This window comes from Nicotiana tabacum, chromosome 7, assembly GCF_000715075.1.
Source record: "Nicotiana tabacum cultivar K326 chromosome 7, ASM71507v2, whole genome shotgun sequence".
In the NCBI taxonomy this organism is placed as follows: Eukaryota; Viridiplantae; Streptophyta; class Magnoliopsida; order Solanales; family Solanaceae; genus Nicotiana; species Nicotiana tabacum.
In genome coordinates this window covers 5,267,292-5,278,939 of record NC_134086.1, presented here as the reverse complement: position 1 = coordinate 5,278,939, position 11,648 = coordinate 5,267,292, and the positions used below count along the sequence as shown (strand labels likewise).

The following is an 11,648-nucleotide window of genomic DNA, read 5'->3' as shown; positions in this document are numbered from 1 at the left end:
ACTTTTTCTTGTCCTTTTTTTATTTTTATTTTTAAATGGTTAACGTGTGTATCTACAAGTCTTTCTGTTAGTAGAAAAAAAGGGAGAAAAGAGAACTAGGCAAGAATTCAAACAAAACAACATATATAAAAATGTAATGTACATAGGTCTTAGACATTTGAACATTGCTACATCTATGAGGAAATTGATATTGCACAACAATCTCCTCTTTTAATCATCATAGCCTTATTATTTTACCATAATAATCACAAGAAATATTACATTTAAAGAAATAATACAATACGAAACTTTAAATTGGGAATGGGATAGCTCGCAAAGGGTGGGCTTTGGCTAAGGTGATACCAAACTTCTCCTCCATGTCTAAGTCTTTTGGTGCAAATCCTGCCTCGAACTTCCAATTGAAGGAATTCAATAGCGAGCCCAACATTACCAGAACAATTCTTAATGCCAGTGACAGGCCAGGGCATATTCTTCTACCAGCACCAAATGGAATCAATTTAAAATCTTGCCCTTTCATATCCACATCCGAACTCCAAAACCTCTCAGGTTTAAACACTAAAGGATCCTCCTAAGAAGTAGAATCTCAACCAATTGTCCATGCGTTGACTAGTACCTGTGACCCCTTCGGGATGATATACTCACACAGTTCAACATCCTGCTCCACTTTATGCGGGACTAAGAACGGAACGGGCGAATGCATTCTTAAGGTTTCTTTGATAATACATTGCAAGTAAGGGAGTTGGGAAACATCAACTTCTTTTACTTTTTTCCCTTTTCCAATGACTTTTGCAAGCTCAGCTTGTGCTTTTCCATTATTTCTGGTTGTTTAATTATTTCTGCTATTGCCCATTCTAATATGCTTGTGGTTGTATCCGTCCCCCCACCAAATAGGTCCTATAACATTTGAAATTCACCAAAATCACTTAAAAGGCATTTTAAATGACGAGGGCATAATGTTTTCTTAACTATTTCTTGTATAACTATGGTGTCCGAGTCAGTTTAAGTGTACTCTCGACTAACTCCACGAGATACTTGCTATTTTCGCTAGCACAGATACCAGGGGCCCTATTTTCTTAACCATACATAGGGTACACCTACCAATATGCAAGATAAAATTATATATGGAGTATGTTTAAATTTAAAATAATAATTATAGTCTAATCCAGCTATTCAATGTCACGACCCAGATTTCCCACCCTCGGGAGTCGTGATGGTGCCTACTAATGGGAGCTAGATAAGCCAAACCTTAACTACCTACTACACTTTCGTATTGCTTCATTTTAACAAACACAAGGCGATAACATAATAACAACAAAATTTTAAGTAAATAAGCGGAAGTCAACAATTAAATATCTTAAGTCTACGTCTATTGCAACTTTCAAAACCTCAAATACCCAAAGCCTGGTGTCACAGTGTCATAGACCGTCTAAGAGTTACTACATACAAGGTTTGAAGAAATACAATACACTGTTTCTGGGCCAAAGAAAAAGAAACAAGAAATAGAGATAGAAGGAGACGCCAGGGCCTACGGACGCATATAGGTCTATCTTGGGTCTCTGAGTGGACTGAAGGAAGCCCTCCAACTACTGTCCAAAAGCTGCTCCTGGATCTGCACACCGTGCAGAGTGTAGTATCAGCACAACTGACCCCATGTGCTGGTAAGTGTCTAGCCTAACCTCGGCGAAGTAGTGACGAGGCTAGGACCAGACTACCAAATAAACCTGTGCAGTTCATATATATATATATATATATATATACACACACACACATCGGAAAAGAAATACAGAAATAACTAGTCAATGTGGGAGGGGGAAACATGCTGTGGGGGAGATAATAGTTCCGAATAGAAAAGCATCAAGTACGAAAAGGAACAACATAACTAAAATATCAACAGAGAAGCAGAAATCAAAAATTGCACGGCATCACCCTTCGTGCTCTTACTCTCAGCATTACCAAAGCAGTTATATAAAAAAATGTGCACGGCATCACCCTTCGTGCTTTTGCTCCCGTCCTCACCAAAACAATCATATAATCAAAATATGCACGGCATCAGCCTTCATGCTTTTACTCTCTTTCCTCACCATATAATCAATAGAATCGACACGGAATGGTATGTCGTGCGGCACGACATCACCCTTCGTGCTTTAACACTCTTTCCTCACAATAACAAATAATGTACGGCATCACCCTTCGTGCTTTAACACTGTTCCTCACCCAAACAAGAAATCACAAGCAAAGGGGAAAGAGAATGAACAAAATAGTAATAGAGATCCCGGCAAGGGAACAACAGTTAAACAATTAAATCCCGACAAGGGAACAACAATTAAATAATTAAATCCCGGCAAGGGAACAACAAATAAATCAACAATATCCCGGCAAGGGCGACAACATAATGATCTCTCCTCTTTCTCAATTTTACTTAACAATTCACTTCACAACTCGAGCCAATGCTCTAGAGGTTCGATTGTCACTTATACTTTCACAATTTCGCTATACAACTTGATTCAACGCTCCTCAATGTTCATAAGTCACAATTTTTCCCACAAACTTTATCCAACAATTAGCAATCTTCACTAAAGCATGAATAATACAACGAAATCATGTAAATCATAATATAAGACTCACGGTCATGCTTGACACCAACGTATAGATACTCTTCACCATGCCTATACATCGTACTCGACAAGAAGCAAATAGCAAATAGGATACAACTCCTAATCCCTCAAGCTAAGGTTAGACCAAACACTTATCTCGATGCCATGAACGCAACTCAAGCCTCAACTACCGCTTTACCTTTGTTTTTCACCACCAACTCGCTTGTATCTAGCCACAATTTACTTAACGATATCAATAAATGCTAAATGAATCAATTCTAATGCATGAAAATGAGTTTTCTAAAGTATTACCCAAAAATTCAAAATTTTCCCAGGCCCATATGATCAAAACCCAAGGTTCGAACCAAAACCCGATTACCCATTCCCCCACGAACCCAAATATATGATTTATTTTGAAATCGGACTTCAAATCGAGGTCCAAATCCCCAATTTTTGAAAAACCTAGGTTCTACCCAAAACACCCAATTTTCCCCATGAAAATCATTGATTTGAAGTTGAATCATGTTAAAAGATGTTAATGATTGAAGAAAACTAGTTAAAAACGACTTACAATTGATTTGGAGAAGAAAGGTTCTTTGAAAAATCGCCTTTTATGTTTTAGGGTTTTGAAAAGTGGAAAAATAACTAAAAGGTCCGTTTAAATATACTCCTCTCAGACCCTCACCGCGGACCGCACAAAAAGGCTCCGAGCGGACCGCAAGAAATCGAGCGTGGCCGCGAAAGTTGGCCTTGCTCACTGCGGACGACACGAATCCCACCGCGGCAGCGAAGTTTCCACTGCGGACCGCAAAGTCCCCTCTGCAGCCGCGAAGCTTCCACCGCAAAGTCCCCTCTGCAGCCGCGAAGCTTCCACCGCGAAGCTTCCACCTCGGACCGCGTGACCTGGCTTCAGAGACCTGCAACTTTTTCCTAAGTTCAAAACTTCCCGAAACACATCCGAAACACACTCGAGCCCTCGGGGCTCCTAACCAAACACACGTACTAACTCAACATCATCATACGAATTCATCCGTCCGATCAAATTGCCAAAATAACCTCAATAACAATGAATCAAACCTCAAAATCAAGAACTTTTTCTCAAACTTCATCAAGTATCAAATTTAGCAATTTAGGTCCGAATCACGTCAAACAACGTCCGTTTTCAACCAAACTTTACAGAAATAACTTAAACCATATATAAAACCTATACCGGGTGCCGGAACGAAAATACGAGCCCGATACTATCGCTTTCTAATCAGATTTCATTTCAAATTTCTTTAAAATTTTTTAGAAAATAATTTCCTTTAAAAAATTCATTTCTCGAGCTCGGGACCTCGAAATTCAATTCAGGGCATATGCCCAAGTCCCATATTTTCCTACGGACCCTCCGGGACCGTCAAATCGCCAATCTGGGTTCGTTTACCCAAAATATTGACCGAAGTCAAATTTATTCATTTTACATCAAAATTTATCATTTTTCACAAAATTTCATACCTAAGCTTTTCGGCTATGCGCCCGGTCTGCGCACGCAAGTCAAGGTGACTCTAAATGAGATTTTCAAGGCCTCGGAGACATCGAATTCAATAAAGGTCATCACATTCTCCACCTCTAAAACAATCGTTCGTCCTCGAACGGACAGAAGAAGGAAGTACCTGAGTCGGGGAAAAGATGGGGATAACGGCTCCGCATATCGGACTCGGACTCCCAGGTCGATGCCTCAGGGGGCTGACCTCTCCAATGAACACGAACAGAAGGGAAACTCTTCGACCTCAACTAACGAACCTGCCGATCTAGAATGGTTACCGGCTCCTCCTCGTACAACAAGTCCTTGTCCAACTGGACAGTGCTGAAATCTAACACGTGGGATGGATCACTGTGATATTTCCGAAGCATGGACACATGAAACACTAGATGCACGGCTGATAAGCTCGGCGGCAATGCAAGTCTATAAGCCACCTCTCCTACTCGATCAAGAATCTCAAACGGACCAATGAACCTAGGGCTAAGCTTGCCCTTCTTCCCAAATCTCATCACGCCCTTCATAGGAGACACTCGGAGCAATACCCGCTCTCCAACCATAAAAGCCACATCTCGAACCTTGCGGTCTACATAACTCTTTTGCCTGGACTAAGCTGTACGAAGCCTATCTTGAATAATCCTGACCTTATCCAAAGCCTCCTGAACCAGATCCGTACCCAACAATCGAGCCTCTCCCGGCTCAAACCATCCAATCGGCGATCGACACCGCCTACCATATAAAGCCTCATAAGGAGCCATCTAGATACTCGACTGGTAACTGTTGTTGTAGGAAAACTCTGCTAAAGGCAAAAACTGATCCCACGAGCCTCCAAAGTCAATAACACAATCTCAGAGCATATCCTCCAAAATCTGAATAGTCCGCTCGGACTGCCCATCCGTCTGAGGATGACATGTTGTACTCAACTCAACCTGGGTGCCCAACTCTCGCTGAACTGCTCTCCAGAAATGCGAGGTAAACTACGTACCTCGGTCCGAAATGATAGATATAGGCATACCATGAAGACGAACAATCTCCCGGATATAGATCTCAGCTAACCTCTCGGATGAATAGGAGACTGCCACAGGAAAGAAATACGCTGACTTGGTCAGCCTATCAACAATGACCCACACTACGTCGAACTTCCTCCGAGTGTGCGGGAGTCCAACAACGAAATCCATAGTGATCCGCTCCCACTTCCACTGCGGAAGCTCTATCCTCTGGAATAAACCACCGGGCCTCTAATGCTCATACTTAACCTGCTGACAATTCAAACACCAAGCTACATATGCAACGATATCCTTCTTCATTCTCCGCCACCAATAATGCTGCCGCAAATCCTGATACATCTTCGCGGAACCCAGATGAATATAGTACCGGGAGCTATGGGCCTCCTCTAAAATCAACTCTCGGAGCCCATTCACATTTGGCACACACACTCGACCCTGGAATCTCAAAACTCCATCATCATCTAAGGTAACCTTCTTGGCACCTCCGCGCTGAACCGTGTCTCTAAGGACACACAAATGGGGATCATCATACTGCCGATCACGAATACGCTCCAATAAAGAAGAACGAGCGACCGTGCAGGACAATACACGACTAGGCTCAGATATATCCAACCTCACAAAATGATTGGCCAAAGCCTGAACGTCCAAAGCAAGCAGTCTCTCACCGACCGAAATATAAGCAAGACTACCCATACTGGCTAACTTCCTGCTCAACGCATCGGCCACCATATTGGCCTTTCCCGGATGATACAAGATAGTGATATCATAATCTTTCAACAACTCCAACCATCTCCTCTGTCTCAAATTCAACTCCTTTTGCTTGAACAAATACTAAAGACTCTTGTGATCCGTGAACACATCATATGACATGCCATACAGATAATGCCTCCAAATCTTCAATATGTGAACAATGGCTGCCAACTCCAAATCATGAACCAGATAGTTCTTGTCATGAATCTTCAATCGTCGTGAAGCATAGGCAATGACCTTGTAATCCTGCATCAACACTGCACCAACCCCAATACGAGATGCATCACAATAAACTGTATAAGGCTCTGAACCTGACTTGTCATGACCCAAATTTCCCACCCTCCGAAGTCGTGATGGCGCCTACTAATGGGAGCTAGGCAAGCCAAACCTTAACTACCTACTACACTTTTGTATTGCTTCATTTTAACAACCACGAGGTGATAACATGATAACAACAGAATTTTAAGTAAATAAGCGAAATCAATAATTAAATATCTTAAGTCTACGTCTATTGCAACTTTCAAAACCTCAAATACCCAAAGCCTGGTGTCACAGTGTCATAGACCGTCTAAGAGTTACTGCATACATGGTCTAAAGAAATACAATACAATGTTTCTGGGCAAAAGAAAAAGAAACAGGAAATAGAGATAGAGGGAGACGCCAGGGCCTACGGATGCATGCAGGTCTACTTTGGATCTCCGAGTGAGCTGAAGGAAGCCCTCCAACTACTGTCCAAAAGCTGCTCCTAGATCTGCACAAAGTGCAGAGTGTAGTATCAGCACAACTGACCTCATGTGCTGGTAAGTGTCTAGATTAACCTCGGTGAAGTAGTGACGAGGCTAGGACCAGACTACCAAATAAACCTGTGCGGTTCATATATATATACAGCGAAAAAGAAATACAGAAATAACCAGTCAATGTGGGAAGAGGAAACATGCTATGAGGGAGATAATAGTTCCGAATAGAAAGGCATCAAGTACGGAAAGGAACAACATAACCAGAATATCAATAGGGAAGCAGAAATCAAAAATTGCACGACATCACCCTTCGTGCTCTTACTCTCAGCCTCACCAAAGCAGTTATATAATGAAAATGTGCACGACATCACCCTTCGTTCTTTTACTCTCGTCCTCACCAAAACAATCATATAATCAAAATGTGCACGGCATCAGCCTTCATGCTTTTACTCTCTTTCCTCACCATATAATCAATAGAATCGGCACGGAATGGTATGTCGTGCGGCACGACATCACCCTTCGTGCTTTAACACTCTTTCCTCACAATAACAAATAATGCACGGCATCACCCTTCGTGCTTTAACACTGTTCCTCACCCAAACAAGCAATCACAAGCAAAGGGGAAAGAGAATGAACAAAATAGTAATAGAGATCCCAGCAAGGGAACAACAGTTAAACAATTAAATCCCGACAAAGGAACAACAATTAAACAATTAAATCCCGGCAAGGGAACAACAAATAAATCAACAATATCCCGGTAAGGGTGACAACATAATGATCTCTCCTCTTTCTCAATTTCCCTTCACAATTCACTTCACAACTCGAGCCAATGCTCTAGAGGTTCGATTGTTACTTATACTTTCACAATTTCGCTATACAACTTGAGTCAACGCTTCTCAATGTTCATACGTCACAATTCTTCCCATAAACTTTATACAACAATTAGCAATCTTCACCAAAGCATGAATAATACAACAAAATCATGAAAATCATAATATAAGACTCGCGGTCATGCTTGACACCAATGTATAGATACTCGTCACCATGCCTATACATCGTACTCGACAAGAAGCAAATAGCAAATAGCAAATAGGACACAACTCCTAATCCCTCAAGCTAAAGTTAGACCAAACACTTACCTCGATGCCACGAACACAACTCAAGCCTCAACTACCACTTTACCTCTTGTTTTCACCACCAACTCACTTGTATCTAGCCACAATTTACTTAACGATATCAATAAATGCTAAATGAATCAATTCTAATGCATGAAAATGAGTTTTCTAAAGTTTTACCCAAAAAGTCAAAATTGCCCCCAAGCCCACATGGTCAAAACCTGAGGTTCGAACTAAAACCCGATTACCCATTCCCCCACGAACCCAAATATATGATTTGTTTTGAAATCGGACCTCAAATCAAGGTCCAAATCCCCAATTTTTATAAAACCTAGGTTCTACCCAAAACACCTAATTTTTCCCATGAAAATCACTGATTTGAAGTTGAAATCATGTTAAAAGATATTAATGGTTGAAGAAAACTAGTTAAAAATGACTTACAATTGATTTGGAGAAGAAAGGTTGTTTGAAAAATCGCCTCTTATATTTTAGGGTTTTGAAAAGTGGAAAAATAACTAAAAGGTTCATTTAAATATACTCTTCTCAGACCCTCATTGCAAACCACACAAAAAGGTTGTGATTGCGGGGCTCCACCGCGAACCGCAAGAAATCGAGCGCGACCGTGAATGTTGGCCTTGCTCACTGCGGACCGCACAAATACCACCGCGGTCACGGAGTCCCTACCGCGGCCGCAAAGTTTCCACCGTGGACCGCGATGTACCCACCGCGGCCGCGAAGCTTCCACCACGGAGCGCGGGACCTGGCTTCAAAAACCTGCAACTTTTTCCTAAGTTGAAAACTTTCCGAAACACATCCGAAACACACTCGAGCCCTCAGGGCTCCTAACCTAACACACGTACTAACTCAACATCATCATACGAACTCATCTGTGCGATCAAATCGACAAAATAACCTCAATAATAATGAATCAAATCTCAAAATCAAAAACTTTTTTTCAACCTTTATCAAGTATAAAATTTAGCAATTTAGGTCCGAATCATGTCAAACGACGTCCGTTCTCAACCAAACCTTATAGAAATGACTTAAACCATATATAAGACCTGTACTGGGCGCCGGAACCAAAATACAGGCCCGATACTATCGCTTTCTAATCATATTTTATTTCAAGTTCCCTTAAAATTTTCAGAAAACAATTTCCTTTAAAAAATTCATTTCTCGGGCTCGGGACCTCGAAATTCGATTCCGGACATACGTCCAAGTCCCATATTTTCCTACGAACCCTCCGGGAACGTCAAATCATGGATCCGTGTTTGTTTACCCAAAATATTGACCGAAGTCAAATTTATTCATTTTACAGTTAAAACTTATCATTTTTCAAAAAATTTCATACCTAAGCTTTCTGGCTATCGCCCCGGACTGTGCACGCAAGTCAAGGTGACTCTAAATGAGGTTTTAAAGGCCTTGGAGACACCAAATTCAATTAAAAGCAAATCACATTCAATGATCCCTATGAATATGGTACAGGTTCTAGTATTTTAAACCTTACTTCGCTATATACCATAAACCTGCATTCTTTTTGTTTCCAACTTCTAGGATAGTCATAACTCACATGTATATTTTCTGGAACTTTTCAAATTTCTATTTTTTTCCAATTATCATTCAAGTAAAACTTTATTATGCCCTTTTCACCTCATTACTTGGTAGTTGGCTGGTCAAGAAATTTAAGGCAAAAAATTGGAGAAAGATGTAAATATAATCCCTCCACATAACCATAGGTCTCTGACTCGAGCTGAAAATATACGAATCCTGGTAGGAAGCACTCCCAATATGGATACCACACAGTATAGGAAAATAAAGGATGAATGAGAAGAGAATGAACCAGAAACATGGACATGATGTGATTGTGATTGATCTCTTCAGGGTTTTTTTGCTGATATTGAGAAAATCTTCTAAAACATCACTCTTTGCACTACTAAATCTACTCTTTTACTCCAATTGCTCGTTGATCAAACCATCAAAAAGTTTAATTGCTTTACCAATAAGAAATGTTGCACGACGCCTTATTCCTTGAGGATCAATCCTTTTAAGTATAGGGAAAAAATCTACTAGGTTAGGCTTCCCAACCTCAGCCATAGTGCTCCAAATCACATCCTTCAGCTCAACCTTTAAATCCAAAAAATATAGTTAATGCATTTAGTGGCGAAGCTAGAAATTTCTCTAAGGATGTTCAAACTTGAAAGAGGTGAAAAAAATTTGCCGATAAAGGGTGTTCAATATATGTTATATACCTCTAAAACCTAATATTTTACATATATACACAGGGGTGGAGCCAGCATATCGCAATGGGTTCGGCCGAACCCAGTAGCTTTGGTTTAAACTCTGTATTTATCTTAAAAAATTCCTTGAATATTTAAAAGTTATTAGTTTATAACCCAGTAACTTAAAAGGATTAGAACATCGAATTCATAAGCTTTAAATCCTAGCTCCGCCTCTATATATACACAATGTAATTTTTTGACGAAGGGTGGTCAGTTCTGACCACCCTTAATAGGATGTAGCTTCTCCCCTGAATGCGCTATTTAGTACACATAAAGTCAAAACGAGGGGTCGGGTTGTTACAAATTATTGATCAGAATTACCTTTGAATCCGAGAAGGGGTCAGCCATCTACCAAACCCATGTAGAACCGCTGCCCCAACATCTGATCTGGAATACCGTGGTGCGGACATATAACTAACATTCCTTTGAATTGTTCCCGTGTTTCTTGCAGAGTCTCCATTGGTCTCTATTTGAAACTCAAAATTTCATTAATTTGTTGCGCAGTCTTGTTGGGTGGATGAAACTTGTTCACAAATTGCTTGACTAACTCCTCCCAAGTTGTTATGGAATTAATGGGGAGTGAGTTTAGCCAGGTCTAGGCAGCTCCTGTCACTAAGAATGGAAATAATAATAACTTGATTGCTTCCTGAGTTACATTGGGCTGCCTTTTAAGTTTTGTTGATTGACAGGAAATTCTTTATGTGCTGTTGAGTATCTTTGATTTGTGACCCCGAAAGTAGTCCCTTGTTTTGAAACAAGTGCAACATGTTGTTCGTGATTTGAAACGATTCAGCCTGTATCTGCGAGACTAAAATCGTTGTGTCCAAGTTCTCTATGTGGGTTGTGCCCAGTCATATAGCGCAACCCCTAGCACAAGAGGTGAATTTGTGCGACCAGATGTCCATGGCAAAATTAAGCCCGACATGGCAAAATTATTAATACAAGTAACTTAAAAATAATAGAATTTTAAATTCATAAATTTTAAATTCTGGCTCCGACATGGCAAAATAATGTCGAAAACCATTAAACAAATCAAGATAATAGTCAATCCAACCATTCAAATATGTAATAATTAAGCCCGATTATTTTTTTAATTTCTAAATTAGAGGATATATAGGGTCGATTAAACATATTCTACTAGCCGAGAGTCAGATGAATTTGTGCGACCAGATGTCCATACAATATGCATGGGATTAGCCGCTTCAATGGGATCTTTTATCCTGGTCGGATGAGAAATTACCAAATGTCTAGCATTCCCTCACGCTTGGCGCTTGTTATCCAGGAACTTGTTCAGAAATACCGTAATGAAAGGAGATAAAAAAGAATCAAATTTTCTGCTAGATCCCGTATTTCCCTGGGATTGTAGTTCAATTGGTCAGAGCACCGCCCTGTCAAGGCGGAAGCTGCGGGTTCGAGCCCCGTCAGTCCCGATGGATCCAATAAATATATCTACTAATTACTTTTGTAATGGCAATTGGAATGATATTAACTCCTATTTATTCATTATCTTTTTTTGTCTTGGTTCCAATTTAATACTAAACAAGTCCGAACTAATTGAATACTTGTGTCAGACATTCCTCGAATCGGTTTGCCATTTTCATAAAGGATATAATTGACAATTCGAAGTTGCACATTATCCCTTTCCTG

General features: G+C 40.4%; 1 non-coding gene and 1 pseudogene across 1 annotated transcript; one reads left to right on the top strand and one right to left on the bottom strand.

The window, feature by feature from the left end:
- Positions 1-289: 289 nt before the first annotated feature.
- Positions 290-10,349, bottom strand: LOC107828268 (geraniol 8-hydroxylase-like; annotated as a pseudogene).
- Positions 10,350-11,357: 1,008 nt separating this feature from the next.
- TRNAD-GUC (transfer RNA aspartic acid (anticodon GUC)) lies at positions 11,358-11,431 on the top strand. Its single transcript has one exon. It is a non-coding gene; the product is annotated as a tRNA-Asp (tRNA).
- Positions 11,432-11,648: the final 217 nt, after the last annotated feature.